This window comes from Mesoplodon bidens, assembly GCF_964165515.1.
Source record: "Mesoplodon bidens genome assembly, chromosome: 3".
In the NCBI taxonomy this organism is placed as follows: domain Eukaryota; kingdom Metazoa; phylum Chordata; class Mammalia; order Artiodactyla; family Ziphiidae; genus Mesoplodon; species Mesoplodon bidens.
Genome location: NC_138178.1, coordinates 29246735 through 29265889, shown reverse-complemented (window position 1 = coordinate 29265889; position 19155 = coordinate 29246735).

The following is a 19155-nucleotide window of genomic DNA, read 5'->3' as shown; positions in this document are numbered from 1 at the left end:
CCCTACAAGACTTGGCCCAGGTAGTGGTGGACCAGCTGGTCATGGGGCCTGAGAGTCTGCATTTCCGACACCCCCTCCCCCACCCCAGGCGATGCCTGTGCTGCAGAGTGGGTCAAACTGAGCAGAACAACGTGACCTGGACTCTGTGTCATCCAGCAGCTGGAGGGGAGGCCTAGAGAGTGGCTGTGAAGAGCGAGGAAGCTGAACATTGTGCACGATCTTTTCAGAGTGGTATTATTTTTCTCCTCGGGATGCTTTGTGCAAACCCCAGGGCGCCCTCACAAATTCTGGCTCTGACAGGAGGTTTGGAGTGGCCTTTCTAGATGTTTGCTTGGGGCCCAAATCTGAATCCATGCGCTGCTTGGGAGGATGGCAGGAGTGGGCCAGTGACGGCCGAGCACTTTCAGGAGGACTCGCGTCTCATCCCTGTGTGGTTTTCCCAAGTCACCAACCCTAATCCACAGGCAGGAAGGACTCCCACATAAGCAAAATTAACAGTGAGAAGCTCAGTGCTCACGCGGAGCTTTGTGGCAGCTGGACTGCAAAGATGTCCCCGATGGACGTGCCCCAAGTGGTCCCTCCCCTTGACACTGGGCCAGCCCCCTGAGGCCAGCAGAAGACAGTGGAAACTTCCAGATGGGTTGGAAGCCCTGAAGCTGCCATCCTGCTCTGGGGAAGGCAGACACCACCCCGAGTCTGCCTGCCCCAGGCAGGGAGGAAACCCAGGCTGGCTGTGTGGAGGCAGTGTGGACACAGGGGGGCCCCGGCACAGGTGACACGGAGAAGATGGAGGGACCCGGCAGACAGCTGGCCCCAAGGACCAAGCTACCCCCGCTAAGACACCTCTGCTCTGCCTGCATTCCTGACCCACAGAATCATGGGCAGACTAGAACGAGTTTTGAAGGTGGATGTGTTGCCGTGACTGGTGACCGAAGCAAGTCTGATGGTGATCAATAAGCAGTAACTAGTCACACAAGCAAATGTAAAAGGTGATGGCACTAATCATGTGAAAGAGCAGAAGACGGCTCTCTCAGCACAGGAAGTAGAGATTTCCCCAGTCAGAGAAGTCAGGGAAGGCTTCCAAAGAAGCAGCGTTTGAGATGAAATCCAAAACCAGCAAAGAGGGCTGCAAGCGGAGGAAACAGCAGGTGGAAAGGCTTTGAGGTCAGAGAGCTCCATAAGCCCAGACGCCAAGGGCAGGGAGAGGGGTCTGTTGTCTGAGGTGGAACCGAGAGGGGGGTGGTGCACTGGGAGGCCCTCAGGGCGCTAAACAGGGTGGGGACAGCATCAGGTTTGGCGGGGGGCTCTGATCTTAGCAGCTGGTGGGGCCTCTTGGGACAAGAGCTGCTGAAATGAAACCCACACACAGCAGCTCCTGGGCCCATAAGCCCCCTCCCCAACCCCCCGGGGCAAGACACGTCCCCTGGGCCTGCGGTCAGTCGGCCGGTTGGGTTGGTTGGTCGGTGTAAAGGAGGGGACACTCCCCTCTCCATTGCCCCGCCAGCGCCACCCCTACACGCTGGGACCCCCGCACCCCAGAGGCTGTCGTGTCAGCAACACCCCGCCCCACCCAATGCAGTGACAGCTCCCTACCTGCAGGGCGACCCCAGGACAGTCTCCAGAGCAGTGGCGTCTCCTCCGCCCCACCTGGAGACAATCAGGCCTGTGAGGGCTGGCGTTGGAGGCGGGCTTAGAGGCAGCGGGCGAGGCTTTAATTTCCCTCCCACCTGTGTCTGCTCCCGCCCACCTACAACCGGGGCCTGGTGAGGCTTCCAGGAGAGAACCCGGGGGAGCCTGACGAGGCCCACCTGGCTCGGGCCTCAGGCGGGGCGGCCGGGCCACGGCGAGGCCCCTGGGTGGCCCGAGGGTGGGGTGGGGGGTGTCCAGGGGCTGCGAGGGAGGCGAGCAGCTCACAGCCCCTCACAGGATGTGCTAGAGGGGGCGATGCTGCAGGACGTTCCCCAAGCCTCCCTGACCCTGACCTGGGGGCTCACGGGAGACCCAGTGCTCACCTGGGGAGGCCACCCCACGAGCTGGGCCGGGGCCCCAGGGCCCTACTTCCTGCACATGAGCCCTGCGTCCTCCCTGACAGCTTGGCCGCCAGAGAGGAAGCTGCTCCACAGCTTCTGGGAGGGCAGCCCATGGCCCCAGCTCCAGGTGCCCTGGGCTCCATTCGGCCTGTAGGGCCAGGCCCAGGAGCCGCAGAGCAGAGAGCTTCCAGGAGATTCTAATGCGTCGTCAGGGAGAAGCCCTGGTCTGAAACCAGCTTTCTGCCTTCAACCTAATTCCAAGGCAGCTGCTGTAAATCCACACCCGGCCGAGGACTCCTTCCCTGAAGCTGGGAAGGCTTGCCCTGTTCTCTGAGGACGAAGCCCAGAGTCCGCAGAGCTCCACCCTGGGCCAGGCTGCCGGCAGCCCTGCAGAGACAGCTCGCTCTCCTGGGTTATTGATAAGTCAGGTGCAGACCCCCCACTAAGCCCTCAGCAGCTCCTCTCCAGGGCCTGGCAGGTGGCCAGGGAAACACTCAGGCCATGGCCACCGTTTCCAGGGAGGCTGGAAGCTGGGAGCACTTTGTCCCTGTGGAAGGAGGGTGCCCCATGGAGCCCCCCCCCAGCATCCTTGGGCAGACCTGCGGCCGGAGGGTTTCAGAGACGTGCTTCCCCGCCTTCACCGTCCCGCTGACGTTTGTCCTACTTATCCTGCAGTGATGGGCCCTTGACATTTGCCAAGTGTGTTGAGAAGTCTAGTCAGCTCACCCTCTCGTTGCCTCGATGGGAAAAGGAGGACCGTCTGACATGAGGCTCTTGAGATGGCTGAAAGGCACAGGCTGGATGCCTTGTGGCCACCTGGGTCCCACCTGCTGGCCAGCATCCCCCTCTGATCACCCGAGACCCAGCCCGGCTTTCCTGGGCTGTAGGAGGGGCTCCTGTGTGGAGGTGGAGGTAATATCTCAGATTTCTCTTCCAGGGACCCCAGGCCTGCCCATGACTGTCCAGAGGCTGGACAAGTCTCCCGGGCTCTGCTGTCCCCCTCCCCGTCTCCCCGACTGGCTCTTCTGTGACCACCTCCCAAATAAACTACGGGCCCCCAAACACCCGCCTCAGCTCTTCTTCGGGGAAGCCCCAGCCTGAGTCACGTGCACATGGGCTCCCAACAGAAGTGGGTTATTTCAAGTCCCCCTGGCTCCCCGCCCCACCACAGGCCTGGGCAGCAGGGAGGGCCAGCAGCGGGGGAACGGGGTTAATCAGGGATCCACACATGGGCTGAGGCCTGGGGGATGGGAGGGTCTTCACCTTAAGTAGACTTTTTCGGGAAGTTGTAACTCTGTTGTCCGAATGCCATGGGGAGAAAAGACAAGAGAGCAAATGAGAGTCAAGCTGGAAACCAGAACTTAAGCATGTTTTGTTTTGGGCCCAGGACTTGCCCTCTCTCTGCATCCATCCCGACACATCACAGCCCCTGTGGCCAGGAGCACCTCCTGCAGATGCTGGCCCGATGTCACCCCCTCTGGGGGAAGGTTGCCTTCTACCTGGGAGAAGTGAAGGGATCCCAACCCTCCTGGGGGCAGGGACGCCCCTTTGCACACACGGATCTGTGGTGGGGTTTCCTCTGCCCTCACCTGGTGGGAACCAGCCCAGAGTTGGCATCAGACTCCTGAGTTGGGTCAAAAGACCCTCCCAGTCCCCGTGCAGGGAGGATGAGTCATTCCTTCCTCCATGGCAAATGCCTCCTAACCACTGAGTCGGTGCTCGGAAATGCCGTTTTTAGAGCCTCACTGAGGGCTCAGTGCCAGTGAATCAGAATTTCCACTATTGAAATAGAATTTGCAGAAGCGCTATTTCCCAGCAGGCAGAGCAGGAAGGGAAAGAGCCCACGCGATGAATGAAGACTCCCACACAGGTTTTGGGACCCAGCCTCTTCCAAGGGGGTCAGGGCCTGCAGCCCTGCAACTAGATCCAGCATATGGAAGGAGGGTCCACACGGGGACGGGACCCAGGTCTCCACAGAGGGTTGGGACTCAGGTCTGCAGAGCCCGGTTTGAGCTGTGTCTGTGTGCACACTGGTGGGTGACTATTGACCCCAACAACCAAAGTCTTCTGGGTGAGGCCAGGTGAGAACTTGGAGCCAGGCCCTGCCGCCCTGGTCAGCGGGCTGGAGGGGACATGGCACGTCTGCAGCTCACACTGCACTCACAAGGCTCAAAGTGACACCTGGACTTAGAAGGGTGCTCTCCACAGCGTGAGGCTTGATTTCCCAAGAGAAGTGTTACTGCACTTTGACAGGGTCTCAGTGGGAGTCCCCTCCAGGACACACTAAGGACTGGCCGGGTGTCCGAGGTTGGTCTTGGTGGCCTGGTGACTCGGGGCAATCTCTGGACAAAGGCTGGGGCTCCCTCTGTCATCCTGAAGCACTCGGCCTCCCGGGGAAATGCCCCATCACGCAGGGGACGGTAAAGGCTGCCCCTGGGATGATTAATCAGAGTGGGGCCCTGTGGGTACTGGAGACACTCACGCCTTGAAGGGGCTCATACCCCCGGATTACCCTGTCTTTGGCCCAGGAGAGCTCAGAGAAGTGCAGAGCCCTCCCGTCCACACCGTCAGGACAAAGCACTGCCGCGCACAGGTCACGGGCTTTTGTGAGTGCCTGAGGGAAGCCACGTGCCAGGCCTGACAGACTGTGGTGGGTGGAGCGGGCTGGCCACAGGCAGCCACTCAGGGGAGCGACTCAGCCTGTGGCTGCAAGCCCTCTGCACCTCGGGCTGTCTGGATGGAGAGAGCCCAGGTAGGGGTCTCGCAGAGGGCCCGCAGCACAATGGGGCATTTGGCCTGCACCCACAGAGACAAAGTGGTCTCACTGCGCAGACGAGCCCCAGAGATCCTCCAGGGAGGGGGACAGGCTCCCCGGGGAGCTGTCATTCCAGTGCCCCCTCCCAAAGCAGCTCCACCCAGTGCAGCACCTTCTCCCAAAGCAGCTCCTTGGAGAAATCATTAGACAGTGCAACAAACACGAGTCCCTCACACTTCACCTCCTGTTCTGTCTCACGCACCCAGGCACACATGCACACGCACACATACACACTCATGCACACACACAGCTTTACCTACAAAGAAAACCATTTGTGCCCATAACTTGCCTGTCGCCTGCTCAGGCTTGCTTTTTACTTCCTCCTTGGGTATTTCTTCGTGGGCTGGCCCTGCTCCGTTGAAAGCCCAGGTGGCCGCACTGGCCTCTCCCCGCCCCATTACCGCAGCCCCGCTCTGGGTGGAGCCACACCTGGCTGTGGTGGGGAGGGCACCTCCGTGAGATGCCTGACTTGTGGTTTTAGACAATCTCAGGGCGAGCAAGACCAGCGCTGCCCAGGGGTGGCCACTGGCCCTGGGCTGCTGGCTCTTGAGAAGAGGCGGGGCCCGGCCGTTGTGAAACACACCTGCTCCCCAAGGTAAGCGTGAGCCCTCGTGGATAGTGTGATACTCACTACCTGTTGAAGTGATGGTGTTTGGGGCGTACTGAGTAAATAAAATTCATTAAAATCAGCGTAGCCTGGCTCCGAGGCAGTTTATAGCCACACCAATGCCTCGCACTACATTTCTACTGGGGGGCGCGGGCCCAGGCTCCAGAAATAGCTCTCCGACGTGGGATTGGCGGGAGGACTTGCTGCAGCCACTTTGCGTGCGTCTGTGCAGGAAGCGGGGCTCCAGGATGGGGCGGCGTGGCACCCTCTGGCCTCCCTGCCCGCCCCCTGCCCAGATCCACAGAGGGCGTCACGCTCGGTCAGCCTGTCCCTGCTTCTCAGACGAGAATCAGAGCCGATCGTTGAAGCTGAAAAGAACCTTAGCAGCGCCGAGACGCAGGGGCTGGGCGGTGGGCCGACCCTCTCTCGTGCAGAAAGGGGGAGGCGGCCGCTGCTGCCCTCACGGCCCCCGAAAGCCAGCCCACGGCCCTCCTCGGTCGCCAGGCGCCGAGCACAGATGCCTCCAGCGGGAAGCCGCCCTCAGCCAGAGGTGCGAGGAAGGCGCTGAGTCACGGAGTCACCTAGCACCCCCCCACCCCCGCGACTCCCAAGGCGCCGGCGCTGCAGAGAGAAGGGCTGCGGCCCAGGGGCGCCGGGAGCAGCCTCCTTCCGCGAGCGAGGGTCCAGCCCCTCCTGCCCGCCCCACGTGACCTCTACACCGCAGCTCGGCTCGGCTCCCTCCCCTCCGGAGCTCTGCGCCTCCGAGTAGCGTTCCTCTGCGCTTCCAGAGCCACTGCTCCTGCATTTTCATTTGTCAGCTTCTGCTGCAGGATCAGGGGCTGAAATCACCTGCCTTCGCATCCTCGCCGCTCTTGTAGCTCCACTCACCTTGCAACGCTGTGTACACAGCTGTGATGCTTTCCATCTTTTGGAAGCCAATCCTGAATCATTTCAGGTTGGCAGTAAATCGTTTGACTTATGGAACTAGGCTGTTTTCTTCCCCCAGAGCTAATGCGGGTGTTCAAAAAGCAGAGAACGCAATTATAACACTGCACCAAAGCAGTTATTTTTTAGTATTTCATTGCTGATCTCCTTTCTCCTTCTCTATTATGTACTCAGCTGATTAGCTCTAATGAGCACCAGAGAGTAACTGGCAAAACATTAGAGGAATTCATCACCCATAAATGGGGGAATGACGCTGTCTGTGCTTGGAAGCGGTTGCATTCAGGTGGCGCTCGTCCAGGAAATGCACCTGACGCTTCTGAGCGCACGACCCGGTTGAAACCGGATGGAATGTGCAGGCTCCTCATCCTAACAGCCGCTTGTTTCCCGTCAGCTCCTGCTTTCTCCCAATTATAGAAACCAGAACCCCTCCCAGCTCCGCGAGGACCTGCCGCTGCGGCACCTGCTCCAGGGCGTCCTTTCTGCTGTCAGCGTGGTCAGCCGAGGCTCCCGAGAGCGGCATTCCCAAGTGCACGGGTAGCTCCGAGCCCAGCCCCACGCCCAGCACACGGCTTCCCGTCCAGAGGAGGGCCGTGTCGTCACTGGTCCCTGCCCGCCCTCCGCCTGCACAAGCATCATTTCTGAGTCTCTCCAGAAGGAGGCAGGAGGGTCCCGGTGTGACAGAGCCGCTGGGGGAGTGGGGAGAAGGGGGGAGCCAACGTGTGCTGCCAGGACAGCCGGCTATGCTGCGTCACAAGCACCCCGGACTCGGCCGCTCTCCCGCTGGCTCACACGGGTGGCACTCCAGGGCAGCTGAGCTCACCTGTCTTACCTCCGAGGCTGCACGTGCACACATGGGCCAAGGAGGAACCTGAGAATCAGGATACAGCTCTTAGACACCCCCCTTGGGGAAACGTCGCCCAGCTCCCTCATGCTGGTCAAAGGGCGCCGGGGAGGGGGTTCTCCCGGGAGCCGGATGGGGGCGGGGCTGACCTGGAAGGAGGGCGAGCGGCAGCCACCGGCTCGTTACGCACACTTCGCTGAGCAGGGATGCCGCGGGTCCAGGCCTGGGGACAGCGTGGAAGGAGGATAGAGAGGAGACAGAGGTCAGGCTTTTCCCCACAGAGGACATGCAGAACATCGGGATAGGCTTTGAATAATCGGGGACACTGTGGGCGCCTTTACAGCAAACGGGCAGTGGATCCTGACCAGGGAAGAGAGTTAATGCCCAGTTCAGAGACACCCATGGAGCCAGAGATGGGGGGACAGAGCTCCCAGCTCCATCCAGGGCCTCGGGGCATCGTGTGGTGTGGTTGAGGTCAGAGGTCGGAGGAACACAGAGGGTGGCACTTAAGAGCTTTTAATTGAAAGCACAGATTAGAATGCTTCAATGTGAAAACTCAGTTCTCAGGCTCTTCCCTGTACAAACTGAGACAGAACATAATTACTTTTCATAGATGAAAAAGTGTGCAGGTGCCAAGGACCCCAGGTAGAGGGGGGGCTCCCTCCCTCCCTGCCCTCCAGCCCCCTCCCCAAAAGCCACCACAGGGCCAGTTTCTGCTGTCCTGCTCCATCTCCCGTGGTGTGGAAGGAAGGAGAGGCTTCCTTTTCTCCCAGCAAGCACAAGACCTTGCTGGGTGCAGAATGTTCTTATCTACGCAGGCCCTCTGCCTGCACCTGCCTGGGCTGGTCTTTGGCCAGCTTCCATCTCCCTGAGCGACTGCACCGGGACCAGGACCGGGGTGGCTCCCCACATGACCTGCTGGATGGTGACACCCCCCCGCCATGTGCACTCTGAGGTCCCACGGGCTGCGTGCTGTCTGCAGTGGGGGACACGGCACAAAGACACCGTCTTCAGACTGGGGAGACAGTGGAACAGGAAGCAGCCCAGCCAGCACCGAGGCCTCAGAGTCCAGCCTCCAGAACCGTGAGAAATAAACATCTGTTGTTTAGGCCAGTGTCTGTGGTGTTTTGTTGCAGCAGCTGAGCTGCCTGAGACACTTTGGAATGGATGCTGTGTAACAAATACCTCAACACAAGGAAGTGGCTCTGGCCTGGGTGAGTGTGGACGCCGGAACCTTGGGGAGCTCATTAGGAGAAGCCCAGATGGCAAGAATGGACTGTTGGTGGAAATAATGGCGGCTCAGGTGGGAGCTCGGGAGAGCAGAGGAGGGGGACAGGTGGCGTCCGTCACTTAGGGAGCACGTGTCACCACGAAGGGGATGGGCACAGGGGAATGCTGGCGGGTGCAGTGGGGAGGCCACATGGAGCCAGGGACGGCGGTCCTCGTAAGGAAGTGGCAGAGAGCTCCGCTGGGCCCCCCAGAGCTTCGTGGGAGGTGGACCTGCAGAGATGAGACTGGGCGTCTCCCCGGGTAGGGGAGGGGCAGACTCTTCTGGTGGTGGTAAAATGTGAGGAGGCTGAACTGAAGGGGCTGCTCAGCAAAAAGGAATCAGAACTTGGAGATTTGGAAAACTCTCAACCTGTCTGCATTGCGAAAAATGAGAGTGTGTGTTGTGGAGGGAAGCCAGGGTGTGGCTGGACCGGCAGAGATTTTGAGTATGAACCATGCCCCAGAGGGAGCCAGGGTGGGAGCTGAACGCGCCCCCCCCCGCCCCCGTCCAGCAGAGACCCGGACAGATTTAGCTCCAGGGGACAAAGACAGGACAAGATCAAGGCAGGCTCTCAGATTCTCCAGGACCAGACAGCCACAAACACGCTCCATCCTTCCAGAAGAGAGTGACCCCTGGCGGTTCAGGGACGGGCACCACAGGCCCAGAGTGTTGCACAGGGCGAGGCTGCCTCATCCTTGGTTTCACAGGCCAGGATGCCACTGCCCAGGGCTGAGGGGGCTGGTGTACCCCAGCAGCCTGGAGGGCAGAGCATTCTCCATTTCTGAGATCTGATGGAATTTCTTTGCTTCGCGTGGGACTTGCTTGGTACCTGTCGCCCTTCCTTCCTTCCTCTGATCTCTCCCTTCTTGATGGGAACGTCTATTCCATGCCTGGCCCATCATCCTAATTCAAAAGCACACAGTTCACTGGGTTAAATGTATTCACAGCTGGAGGGGAATCTTGCATCTGGATGAAGGGTACCTGGAGTCTCACTCAGACCTGACATGGATGGTGTTTCTGTGAGACTGTGGACTTTAGAGTTGGTGCTGGAACCAGCTAAGATTTGGGGGCTGTTGGGATGGGGTGAACATATTTTGCATTTGAAAAGGACCTGAATTTGGGGGGGGGCAGGATGGAAGAGGAAGGAACATTTCCAAGCTTATTTACAAGGCTGGCATTACCCTGATACCAAAACCAAACAACAACATAACAAGAAAAGAAAATTACAGGCCAATATCCCAGATGAATATAGATGCAAAAATCCTCAATAAAATATTAGCAAACCATACTTCCCTGATGGCACAGTGGTTAAGAATCCACCTGCCAATGCAGGGGACACGGGTTCAAGCCCTGGTCTGGGAAGATCCCACATGCCGTGGAGCAACTAAGCCCATGCACCACAACTACTGAGCCCGTGTGCCACAACTACTGAAGCCCGCGCGCCTAGAGCCCGTGCTCTGCAACAAGAGAAGCCACGACAATGAGAAGCCTGTGCAACGCAACAAAGAGTAGCCCCCAATCGCCGCAACTAGAGAAAGCCTGCACACAGTAACAAAGACCCAAAGCAGCCAAAAAATATATATATATGTGTGTATATATATATATATATATATATATATATATATACTAGCAAACCAAATTCAACAATACTTTATTTTTTTTTTTTTTTTTTTTTTTTTCTTTTTGCGGTATGCGGGCCTCTCACTGTTGTGGCCTCTCCCGTTGCGGAGCACAGGCTCTGGATGCGCAGGCCCAGCGGCCATGGCTCACGGGCCCAGCCGCTCCGCGGCATATGGGATCCTCCCAGACCGGGGCACGAACCCGTATCCCCTGCATCGGCAGGCGGACTCTCAACCACTGCGCCACCAGGGAGGCCCTTTTGCAGGTTTTTTTTTTTTTTTTTTTTTTTTTTTTTTTTTTTTGCGTTACATGGGCCTCTCACTGTTGTGGCCTCTCCCGTTGCGGAGCACAGGCTCCGGACGCACAGGCTCAACAGCCATGGCTCACGGGCCCAGCTGCTGCGCGGCATGTGGGATCTTCCCAGACCGGGGCACGAACCCGTGTCCCCTGCATCGGCAGGCGGACTCTCAACCACTGCGCCACCAGGGAAGCCCCAACAATACTTTAAAAGGATCATATACCATGATCAAGTGGGATTTATTCCTGGGATGCAAGGATGGCTCAACATCAACAAATCAATCAGTGATACACAATGAATGTGAAAATGAAGGATAAAAATCAATCATCATCATTTCAATAGATGCAGAAAGCATTTGACAAAGTTCAATATCCATTTATGATAAAAACTTCCAACAGAGTGGGTACAGAGGAAACATACCTCAACATAATAAAGACCATATATGACAAGCCCACAGCTAACATACTCAATGGTGAAAAGATGAAAGCCCTTCCTCTAAGATCAGGAACAGACAAGGGTGCCCACTCTTATCACTCCTATTCAAGATAGTATTGAAAGTCCCAGCCAGAATGATTAGACAAGAAAAAGACATAAAAGGCATCTAAATCAGAAAAGAAGAAGTAGGACTGTCTCTATTTGCAGATGACATGATTTTATATTTAGAAAACCTTAAAGACTCCACCAGAAAAACTGTTAGAATTAATAACCAAATTCAGTAAAGTTTATACAAAATCAATATACAAAATCAGGAGTATACTGTATACACTAATAACAAACTATCAGAATGAGAAATTAAGAAAACAATTCACTTACAATTGCATCAGAAAGACTAAATTACCGAGGAATAAATTTAATCAAGGTGAAAGACCCGTACACTGAAAACTATAAAACATTGATGAAAAAAATTGAAGACGACACAAATAAATGCAAAGATATTCTGTGTTCATGGATGGAAGAATTAATATTGTTTAAATGTCCATACTATCCAAAGCAATCTACAGATTCAGTGCAATCCCTATTAAAATACCAATAGCATTTTTTACCAAAGTAGAACAAACAATCCTGAAATTTGTACGGAACCACCAAAGACCCCAAATATCCAAAGCAATCTTGAGAAAGAAGAACAAAGCTGGAGACATCATGCTCCCTGATATTACAAAGCTATAGTAATCAAAACAGTATAGTATTGGCATAAAAACAGACATACAGATCAATGAAACAGAATAGCCTAGAAATAAACCAAGCATACATGGCCAATTAATCTATGACAAAGGAGCCAAGAAAATACAATGGGGAAAGGACAGTCTCTTCAATAAATGGTGTTGGGAAAACTGGACAGCTACACGCAAAAGAATGAAACTTGACCACTTTCTTTTACCATACACAAAAATCAACTCAAAATCGATGAAAGGGGCTTCCCTGGTGGCGCAGTGGTTGGGAGTCCGCCTGCCGATGCAGGGGACGCAGGTTCATGCCCCGGTCCGGGAGGATCCCACATGCCGCGGAGCGGCTGGGCCTGTGAGCCAAGGCCGCTGGGCCTGCGCGTCCGGAGCCTGTGCTCCGCAGCGGGAGAGGCCACAGCGGTGAGAGGCCCACGTACCGCAAAGAAAAAAAAATTGATTAAAGACTTGAACATAGGATCTGAAACAATAAAACTCCTAGAAGAAAACATAAGTAGTAAGCTCCTTCACATCAGTCTTGATGATTTTATGGATCTGACATCGAAAGTAAGACAAAATCAAACTAAAAAGCTTCTGCACAGAAAAGTAAGCCATCAATAAAATGAAACAGCAACCTACAGAATGGGGGAAAATATTTGCAAATCATATATCTGATAAGAGGTTAATATCCAAAATATAAAGTAACTCATCCAACTCAATAGCAAAAAACCCCAAATAATCCAATTTAAAATTGAGCAAAGAATCTGAATAGACATTTTTCCAAAGAAGACACATAGATGGCCAACAGGTCTAAGAAAAGATGCTCAATATCACTAAGCATTGGGTAAATGCAAATCAAAACCACAGTGAGATATCACCCCACGCCTGCTGGGATGGCCATCATCAAAAAGATAACAAATAACAAGTGCTAGTGAGGATGTGGAGGAAAGGGAAGCCTCATACACTGTTTGTGGGAATGTAAATTGGTGCAATTACTATGGGAAACAAAACGTTAAAACAGAACTACCATAAGGTCCAGCAATCCCACTTCTGGGTATTTATCTTAGGAAAATGAAAACACTAACTCGAAAAGATATCTGCACCCCCATGTTCACTGCAGCATTAATTACAATAGCCAAGTTATGGAAGCAACGTAAGTGGCCATTGATGTATAAATGGATAAAGAAATTGGGTGAATGGATAAAGATAATATTATTCAGCCATAAAAGAGAATGAAATCTTGCCAATTGAGACAACATGGATGGACCTTGAGGGCATTGTACTAAGTGAAATAAGTCAGTCAGAGAAAGACAAATACCATATGATCTCATTTATATGTGGAATCTAAAAACAAAACAAAAAACAAAAAAAGCAAGTTCATAGATACAATGAACAGATTGGTGGTTGTAAGAGGTGGGGGTGAGGGGTGGGTGAAATGGGTGAAGGAGGTTAAAATAAAATAATTAAGTCCTGGGGTTGTAATGTACAGCATGGTGACAATAGTTAACAATACTGTATTGTGTATTTGAAAGCTACTAAGAGAGTAAGTATTAGATATTCTAATCACAAAGATATAAAAGTTGAACCAGGGGCTTCCCTGGTGGCGCAGTGGTTGAGAGTCCGCCTGCTGATGCAGGGGACACGGGTTCGTGCCCCGGTCCGGGAAGATCCCACATGCCGCGGAGCGGCCGGGCCCGTGAGCCATGGCCGCTGAGCCTGTGTGTCCGGAGCCTGTGCTCCGCAACGGGAGAGGCCACAACGGTGAGAGGCCCGCGTACCGCAAAAAAAAAAAAAAAAAAAAAAAAAAAGTTGAACCAATATGAGGTGATGGATGTTGACGAGACTTACTGTGATCATTTCACAATACACACATGTATCTAATCACTATGCTGTAAGCCTGACACTAATATAATGTTAACTGTGAATTACATCTCAATAATTTAAAAAGCATTTAGTTCCACCTCTTAGGAAATGTAATCCTCCGGAGAAACACCCGACATTGGCCATGGCATCGATATGAGTCAGCAAAAAGGCTGGAGACCAGAGGCCTCATGCTTCTCCCCGAGAGGCACAAAGCCTGTCCCCTTCTCACGCGGCAGTCACAAACACGACGCCAGCCCTCTTTACTCCCCATCTTTGGTGTTCTCTTTTCTGACTCTCGGGACCCTCCACCCACTTCTGGGGAGGTGTGATTTTGGGAACCTGGGTTGGGTCTCCTCCAGCTGCCCACGACCTAGGGCATCCTGTCCCCGAGTCCTGCCCACTGCGGTGGCAGAGTGCACAGCTGCCCTGGGGGCCATCTGAGAAGTCCCCACAAGAACCATTTGCCCAAAAATGGCTCCTCACCTGCCAGCATCGTTGCTTGGTGGGTGCTGGGAGCTGTGTTCCCGGATGCCCTTCTCTCTAGGCTCAGGCGTTATGCCCTGAGCAGTCGCCCTTTGGCCCGTGGGTCTGGCAGTGGGGGGCTGACCCTGCAGGTCACTGGGCCTGCCCACAGGTCCTACCCAGCAGGTTGGGGAACTTGCATTTCTACAGGTTCCAGGGGAGCCAGCCTGGGGACCCCACTTTGAGAAGGACGTGAGCACTCCACGGTAGGAAGAGAAAGATGAAGGGCTAGGGGCAGGCGAGTCCATCCTGACCAGAGCCCTGAGCTCACCTGGTCAGCAGACATACACAGACCAAAGAGAAGCTGTGGAGGCAGCCTCACCCATCTGGCCCCACTGAACCAATTAAATCAGGCTCCGCAGGATGGGGCGGAGCTTCAAAGTAGTCCCAGGTGCTTCTGAGAATGTTGAGCTGCTTGAAATCAGGTGATGCTGCTGAGGAGGGCATTGGAATTCTGCAGGTGTGCATTTGTGTTCATCCCATGTGCACACGTGTGTGTGTGCAGGCTCCACAGCCGTCTCAGGCAAATTCGGTGGGGACACACCTACTGTGGACAACACCTACCATGCTAAACAACAACAAACCTGGATTCCCGCGTTTGGTGGAGCCACGGTCTCGGCGCCAGAACTCCGGGGTGAGGCCCAGGAGCCTGTGCTCCAGCAGGTGCTGGCTGACTCCACAAGGCTGGCTGGCTGTGGGCTGGGCTGAGTCTGGCCTCTGCAGCCCTACCCAGGAGGAGGATACATGCGTGGTCTGGTCCTCAAGCTAGCTGGGCAGGAGCCTGTGGGCAGCCCTTGGAAGGCAGGCGTGGCCCATCCACACCTGGAATATGTATGAAAAAGTAAAAGTATGTTTTACATATTTGAAACTTCATTTAAAAAGTCTAAAAACCTCTCTGTTTCTTTTCATGGTTACTGTTGAGGGAGCCACACCAAAGCCTGGACTCCAGGCCGCTCTGTTGAGCAGGGTCTCTGCACAGTGGCAGCCTGTGTTTTCACGGATTTCTGGTGCGTCAACACACTCCAGAGAAACACACAAATGGGATGCGATGGGGCTGGGATGGGGGGAAATGGTGGGACCCAGATGTTCAGAAACTGAGCTAAAACTGTGGTTTCTCTTTGGTGTTTCTGCTTGGCCTCACTGGCTCTCATTTGGCTCCACTTTCATTCCCTCAAAGTGGATGAGTCTGAGGGAAAACTGGGGAAAGCCACATTATTCAGACTTTAAACAGTGTTGTTGAATATTTTTAATATTCAAATCCCTGAGCTGGGCTGAGGGGGAGGCTCCTGAGGGATACGGGAGAGGGCTGCGGGCAGGCTGCTCACGGCAGGGCAGTGTCCGCAGCTGTGTGTGTGCACAATTTAATCCATCAGTCTCTGGGGACATGTCCATTCTTCAGGGGGCTTATTTGACTCTGTAAAATGGGCAGGGGTGGCCACTTATGTTCACTTCAAAGACAGATTCATAAGGGCTCAGCGAGATTACATTTGTCCCAAGTGTCAAAATGGGCGACAGGAAGTAGTGGGGCTGGGCTTTGAATCAGCTCTGACAGTCGAAGGAAAATATGTTCAATATATAGAAGCCAGTTGTAGTTTTGTGTGCTATCAAGGAACAATAAGAAACTGGAAAAATACCATTTACAATAGCATCGAAATATGAAATATAGAGAGAGAAACTTAACAAGTGACATGCAGGACCTGTGCATCATAGCTACAAAGCATCGCTGAGGGAAGTCAAGAAGAATTCAGTAAAGGGTCAGGAGACCTGACATGGTTGAGATTGACAACTCCAACAGAATCCCAATCAAAATCCCAGCAAGGCTTTCTGTAGAAAGTGACAAGCTGGTCCTAAAATTTACATGGAGATACAAAGGGCCTCAAATAGCCGAAATAACCTTGGAAATGAAGGATGCCGTTGGAGGACGAACACTACCTGATTCCAAGATGTGTTTCAAAGCTATGGTAAACAAGAGGGCGTGAAGATGGAAATATGGATCCACGGGACGCAAACGATCCATAACAGATCCACACAGACCCCAACAGCAGACTTTCAACAAAGGTGCCAAAGAAACCACGAAAAAGATGTTTTTAAGAACTGATGCTAGGTCCACAGGAGTACCCACTGCACACTCACACCATATGCAAAAAGTAAAAACAGTGGGTCACAGACCTAAAACTGTAGAACTTCCAGGAAAAACATGGAGGAAACCTTTGTGATCTTGGGTTTGGCAAAGTTCTACTCTTAGAGACCCAGGATTGAAAAGGCAAATGACAGCCGGAGAAGTATTTGCAGTGGGTCCATCCAGCAGAGGGTCGGAACGCAGAACACAGACAGACTCAGGGTCCACAGGAGCGAAGGCTGCAGCTCAGGCCTGGGGCTTGCGGTTGTCAACGCCCCTCCCCCCCAATCTGGTGGGGGCCTCTGTCTGGTGTCAAGGCTTACAGGGGCTGCTCCCAGCCCTTCCTCCAGGTGACGACACAGCAGGAAGACCCCGTCTGTGAAACAGGAAGAGGGTCCTCACCAGACACTGAATCCGCCGGCACCTTGATCTTGGACGTCCAGGCTCCAGAACCGGGAGAAATAAATGTTCACATCCACTCCACACACGAACACAAGAAAAACAACACGGGGGGGCTCACGTGGCACTTCCACTGGGGCTCTGAGCTGGGCCTATGGAGCTGGCGAAAAGCCTGGGCAGGGTCTGTAGAAAAGGCCGAGAGAAGCCGCCTCCCCCTGCCTCCTTCACACACACTCTCACCGACACACACCCACACACACTCCCGGGGCGCAGCCGCGGAGGCGCGAGCACTGCCCCGAGGTGTCCATCCTGGGGGGCGCGGACAGAGGCGCCCAGATCCTGCTCAGGTGCCCCGTCTGCACAAGTGCCCCCCACCCCGACCCTGACTCCGGTCTAGGGTCTCTGACCCGAAAGGGGCTTCAAAGGTGCCCTTTGTGTCGAGCCGCGAGCGCCCAGCCAGCCGGGCGGAGCCCATTTTGTTTCAGGACCTCGGGTGCCGCCGCAGACAAGGGGCCCAGGAGGAGGAAGGAGGCGACCCGTGTGCGACACTCACGGCACCGGGATCCCCGCTCTTCTCGGGGAGAACTCGCCCCCGCCCCCCCTCCCCCCCACCGCCTGACTCCTCCAGACGCCGACACCGCCTCCGGGAGGTCAGGGCACCTGCCGGCCCCGCCCCAGTCTCTCCCCCACGCCTCCGCACCTGCGCCGCAGCACGATCCGGACCCGCCGAGAGGCCCCCGCCGACACGCGCGGCGCGGGCTGGGTCCGCAGAGGCCAGCCCCCCGGCTGGTCCACCTTCCAGGGGTGACCCCACAGGCTGGTGTCCGGCCCGAAGAGGTCCCAGGAGGTCAGATCTCCGGGTCCCAGGACTGTGACCTCGGCTCCTGTGCGCAGAGGCCAAAAGCGCCCCCAAAGCTCGTGGCCGCGGCGGGGCTCCCCCCTCCTCCCTCTGCCCAGGATGCTCTGGACGCGCGACTGAAGCGCCCACAAGATTCCTTCCGGGAGACTTGGCGGGGGGGTGTCTGGGGGTCCCCGCGGGGCGCCTTCCCACCGCGGTCACCCCTGCGCTCTCCGAAACTCCGACCCCGTCCCAGGTCTGCGGGCTCCGCAGTACAGGACCAAAAAGCAAAAAAAAAAGAGTAAAAATCTGAAATGTAAGCATTGAGGTTTTCACAGAAATGCGAACCGCAGCTGTGCCGGCGAGCTGGCAGTTAGGAGAGGTCTGGGGGGCCCCGTGGGTGACAGTGATTGGGACAAAGCAGGTCTTCTTACATGGCTGCTGAATCAACACGTGAGTGGGTTTGTGATCCATCCTTCCAGGGCCCGGCGGTGCTCCCGGCCTTGGGGAGACAGAGGTGTAGACGCGGACAAGGTCTGAGGAATTGGGGCCAAAGGCAGGAATAGGAATAAAATAAGAGGGACCAGATAAGAGGGGGCCCCGGGTGGGGCTATCGGAGAGGGTGCTCAGCACAGGCCCTGCGAGGGGTCAAGATCTGAAATGAAACTCGAGTAACGGGAAAAATGAGGAAGAAGAGATTCCTAGCTCAGGAGGCGCTGAGAGCAAGCCGGGTGTGCGGAGTGGCCGGTGTGCTCAGATGGGGGGTGGACAGCTCCTGGAGAGGGGCCTGGAGGCCACACTGGTGCTCGGGCTTTATTCGGTCTCCCGAGAAACAATCATGGGGTTTTGAGCCAGGGAACCATGAAAGGCTCCAGAGCTGGGCATCGGGGGACCAGAGGAAGCCCCCTATGAGGCACTGGTAAGAGAGAACCATGGCTGGACAGGGCGAGAGAGGGCTGGGGAGCATGTGGAGGCAGGGCTGGTAGCATTGTTGATGGGTTAGATCTGGGAGAGAGAAAATGGGGGACGGAGGGTGGCTCAGCTTTCTGACTGGAATAACTGGGTGGATGGTGGTACCAGTGGAGATGGTGTTTTGTGGAGGTAACAAGGGCCCTATTTTGGATCTACTTTGGGCATATCAAGTCTGAGATGTTGACGGAATTCAGATATTGACTCCACGCCACAAGTCTGGACTTTTGAGGGGCAGTGGGGTTGGGGTACATTCCAGGGTCAACAGTGGGTGCAGCTGGCTGCCACCTCGTCTTTCCTAACAGAGTTTGGGTGGGTCCAGGGCCCCACCCCAGAGCCCCAAGGGTGACCTAACTGGTCTGGAAGCCCATTTCCCTTGATAGTCACTGGGTCAAGAATAGAAATGGGTCCCAACTCTGGCCGAGATGTGAAATTTACTGGCAGCTCTGACATTATTCCTAAAGGCCACACATCCCCCCAGATGCTAATGGGTCTGCCCACAGCATTCTTGCTCTCTGTCCAAGGAAGACACTGACCCCGATGTGGCAGAACAGGGTGATGCCAAGGATACAGGTCCTCCAGGCTCCGCTCCCCCTCGTGTTGTCCTCCCGCCAGCTCCATCACGTCCTCAGCCCAGAGCACCCAGAGGCAGAGGAGGAATTTCAGGTTATCACAGGAGTGCCTAGGGTCTCACTCACCTGCACTTGGTCACACGTCCACCTTAGGCCAATCTCCATGGCCAGGGGCGTGGTATGCCCTCTCGTTTAGCCAACAGGGGGACATGCCAGTACCCAGACTTGGGAATCATACCACCCAAGCCTCTGAGAAAGGAGGAGGGACAGTTTCTCTAACTCCTGGG